This window comes from Bactrocera oleae, unplaced genomic scaffold (genome assembly GCF_042242935.1).
Source record: "Bactrocera oleae isolate idBacOlea1 unplaced genomic scaffold, idBacOlea1 ctg00000020.1, whole genome shotgun sequence".
NCBI lineage: Eukaryota > Metazoa > Arthropoda > Insecta > Diptera > Tephritidae > Bactrocera > Bactrocera oleae.
The window spans coordinates 50,001-54,468 of record NW_027212762.1 but is presented as its reverse complement, the minus strand read 5'-3'; the positions used below and the strand labels follow the sequence as shown (position 1 = coordinate 54,468).

At 31.9% G+C, this 4,468-nt stretch overlaps 2 non-coding genes and 1 pseudogene across 2 annotated transcripts; all 3 read left to right on the top strand.

Moving 5' to 3' along the window:
• The first annotated feature begins 473 nt into the window (after positions 1 to 473).
• Positions 474 to 2,465, top strand: LOC138858818 (small subunit ribosomal RNA). The gene has a single exon (XR_011397846.1). It is a non-coding gene; the product is annotated as a small subunit ribosomal RNA (ribosomal RNA).
• A 624-nt stretch (positions 2,466 to 3,089) lies between these two features.
• Positions 3,090 to 3,268, top strand: LOC138858825 (5.8S ribosomal RNA). Its single transcript, XR_011397851.1, has one exon. It is a non-coding gene; the product is annotated as a 5.8S ribosomal RNA (ribosomal RNA).
• Positions 3,269 to 3,770: 502 nt separating this feature from the next.
• The window catches only part of LOC138858821 (large subunit ribosomal RNA), a 4,659-nt pseudogene continuing 3,961 nt past the window's right edge, over positions 3,771 to 4,468 (top strand).

Genomic DNA, 4,468 nt, shown 5'->3' with positions numbered 1-4,468 from the left:
GTTGCACCCGAAAATACTTTTTATCATATATTTATTATTGAAATAAATATAATAGAATTTGAAATTATTAATTTCAAATCAAGAAAAAAATGTATATACTCTTAAAAAAAGGTATATATATTACTATATGCATTGAAATAAAGTAAAATGTATAGAATGATATTATTTGAAAATTTTGCCAATATAAGAAGAAATATCGTTCTTACATAATAATTAAATAATAATATGTATAGAGAACGAAAATTCTTTTCACGATACCAAAACAAAAATTAAAAAAATCCATTACAAAATCACACAATAGAAATGAAATATAATGAAAAAAAATATAATAAAGAAAGAAACATAGAAAAATTGTTGTGTATATTGTAAATGTTTTTATGTTTTGTGTATTTGTGTATAATTTTCAAATAAGAAAATATCATTTTAAACTTTTATATAATATAAAAAATTTATATAAAAAAGAAATATATATTATTCTGGTTGATCCTGCCAGTAGTTATATGCTTGTCTCAAAGATTAAGCCATGCATGTCTAAGTACAAACAAATTAAAAGTGAAACCGCAAAAGGCTCATTATATCAGTTATGGTTCCATAGATCGTTAACAGTTACTTGGATAACTGTGGTAATTCTAGAGCTAATACATGCAAAATAAACACGGACCTTTTGGAACGTGTGCTTTTATTAGGCTAAAACCAAGCGATTATTCGATCGTTATATTGGTTGAACTCTAGATAACTTGCAGATCGTATGGTCTCGTACCGACGACAGATCTTTCAAATGTCTGCCCTATCAACTTTTGATGGTAGTATCTAGGACTACCATGGTTGCAACGGGTAACGGGGAATCAGGGTTCGATTCCGGAGAGGGAGCCTGAGAAACGGCTACCACATCTAAGGAAGGCAGCAGGCGCGTAAATTACCCACTCCCAGTTCGGGGAGGTAGTGACGAAAAATAACAATACAGGACTCATATCCGAGGCCCTGTAATTGGAATGAGTACACTTTAAATCCTTTAACAAGGACCTATTGGAGGGCAAGTCTGGTGCCAGCAGCCGCGGTAATTCCAGCTCCAATAGCGTATATTAAAGTTGTTGCGGTTAAAACGTTCGTAGTTGAATTTGTGCTTCATACGGGTAGTACAACTATAATTGTGGTATGTACATTACCTTATGTATGTAAGCGTATTACCGGTGGAGTTCTTATATATAATTAATACAATGTATTTTTTATATATTCCTCCTATTTAAACCTGCTTCAGTGCTCTTCATCGAGTGTTGTTGTGGGCCGGTACAATTACTTTGAACAAATTAGAGTGCTTAAAGCAGGCTCCAAATGCCTGAATATTTTGTGCATGGAATAATGAAATAAGACCTCTGTTCTACTTTCATTGGTTTTTAGATCAAGAGGTAATGATTAATAGAAGCAGTTTGGGGGCATTAGTATTACGACGCGAGAGGTGAAATTCTTGGACCGTCGTAAGACTAACTTAAGCGAAAGCATTTGCCAAAGATGTTTTCATTAATCAAGAACGAAAGTTAGAGGTTCGAAGGCGATCAGATACCGCCCTAGTTCTAACCATAAACGATGCCAGCTAGCAATTGGGTGTGTAGCTACTACTATGGCTCTCTCAGTCGCTTCCCGGGAAACCAAAGCTTTTGGGCTCCGGGGGAAGTATGGTTGCAAAGCTGAAACTTAAAGGAATTGACGGAAGGGCACCACCAGGAGTGGAGCCTGCGGCTTAATTTGACTCAACACGGGAAAACTTACCAGGTCCGAACATAAGCGTGTAAGACAGATTGATAGCTCTTTCTCGAATCTATGGGTGGTGGTGCATGGCCGTTCTTAGTTCGTGGAGTGATTTGTCTGGTTAATTCCGATAACGAACGAGACTCAAATATATTAAATAGATGCTTTCAGGATTATGGTGTTGAAGCTTATATAGCCTTCATTCATGCGTTCATCTTGAATGTACAAGTGTTTGAATGTGTTTATATAAGTGGAGTCGTACCTGTTGGTTTGTCCCATTATAAGGACACTAGCTTCTTAAATGGACAAATTGCGTCTAGCAGTAACGAGATTGAGCAATAACAGGTCTGTGATGCCCTTAGATGTCCTGGGCTGCACGCGCGCTACAATGAAAGTATCAACGTGTATTTCCTAGACCGAGAGGTCCGGGTAAACCGCTGAACCACTTTCATGCTTGGGATTGTGAACTGAAACTGTTCACATGAACTTGGAATTCCCAGTAAGTGTGAGTCATTAACTCGCATTGATTACGTCCCTGCCCTTTGTACACACCGCCCGTCGCTACTACCGATTGAATTATTTAGTGAGGTCTCCGGACGTGATCACTGTGACGCCTTGTGTTTCACGGTTGTTTCGCAAAAGTTGACCGAACTTGATTATTTAGAGGAAGTAAAAGTCGTAACAAGGTTTCCGTAGGTGAACCTGCGGAAGGATCATTATTGTGTTCCTATCCGAAAAGAAAAAAAAATAATTATATAAAAACAAAATAAAAAAAAAGAATAAAAAAGAAAAAAAAGTTTTCTTTTTGTTCTTTTCATTCAAAATGTTTTGAATTATACAATGTTTTGAATGTTTTTCTGTTTTTTTTTTTTTTTTAACTCCTTGTAATGCATTATGACAATATATATTATATTGTGAACTTCGCATACATTGTATTTGAACGCAATAAAAAAACCTTTAAACATATAGCTGTACTTATTATTTATATAGAAAATAATATTTAATTGTGATATTTATATAAAATATTATAAATGATAAGTTAACTTGTTCACATTAACGTGTGTAATACCTTTTTTTTATGGTATTTTCTATTTGTGATTAAAAACATGTTGAAAAATTTAAAAAAAGAAAACGCACAAATAGAGAAGAAAATAATATATAAAAGGTATTACTGTTTTTGTTGACCTAAGACATGCGCAGCTGCAAATGTTTGGGTTTAAAATTACAATTTATTGAAAGATGTTTTAAACTTATGTATTAAAAATTTATTATTGATTAATTATTAATACTTTCAATAAATTAAAATTCTTTGACTTTGAATTAAAAAAATACAAAAAAATTATCACTCTAAGCGGTGGATCACTCGGCTCATGGGTCGATGAAGAACGCAGCAAACTGTGCGTCATCGTGTGAACTGCAGGACACATGAACATCGACATTTTGAACGCATATTGCGGTCCATGCTGTTATGTACTTTAATTAATTTTAAAGTGCTGCTTGGACTACATATGGTTGAGGGTTGTAAGACTATGCTAAATTAGTTGCTTATTCTTTTAGTCAATTAATAGAATTTAAGCATATGGCATATTATTGGATTGTATTTTTCAATCCATAATATTAATAGCATAAAAAGAAATATAGAAAATATATTCTTGAATACCTCATATTTGAACGAAAATTTATGATAAATGAGAATCTTAGTATTCCCATAAAAGAAAAAATTTTCAACATTATTTAAATTATATTAAATAATACATAAGAGGAATGTCTAGCATAAAATAAATTTTTATTCTAGAATTAATTCACTCTATTGTATTGAGAAAAATTTATAATAAAAAAAAATATATAATATGTGGAGGAATAATGTTGTTAATTTTATTAATTATTATATTATGAATGTTAAAAAGGGATGAAAAGATTGAATAATATTGAGTAATCAAGATATAAAAATATATTTCTTTAAAATAGCAAATAGCAAAAAAATTAAATAAAAATAAACAAATCAATCTAAAATATATTTTATACAACCTCAACTCATATGGGACTACCCCCTGAATTTAAGCATATTAATGAGGGGAGGAAAAGAAACTAACAAGGATTTTCTTAGTAGCGGCGAGCGAAAAGAAAATAGTTCAGCACTAAGTCACTTTGTCTATATGGCAAATGTGAGATGCAGTGTATGGAATATCTTAATATCTAGTATGAGAAATTAACGATTTAAGTCCTTCTTAAATGAGGCCATTTACCCATAGAGGGTGCCAGGCCCGTATAACGTTAATGATTACTAGAAAGATATTTCCAAAGAGTCGTGTTGCTTGATAGTGCAGCACTAAGTGGGTGGTAAACTCCATCTAAAACTAAATATAACCATGAGACCGATAGTAAACAAGTACCGTGAGGGAAAGTTGAAAAGAACTCTGAATAGAGAGTTAAATAGTACGTGAAACTGCTTAGAGGTTAAGCCCGATGAACCTGAATATCCATTATGAAAAATTCATCATTATAACTGTAGTATTTAATTTTAAATATTATAGTAATAGTGTGCATTTTTTTCATATAAGGACATTGTAATCTATTAACATAATAAAATATTTATCAAAAGATCATTGGTTTTTAAGTTTATTCAAATTAATTTGCTTTTAGCTTATTAACATAGAATAATTACTGATGATTTGATAAAGTGTTGATAGATTTTATTATATATAATGCTAAAATTCTTTTG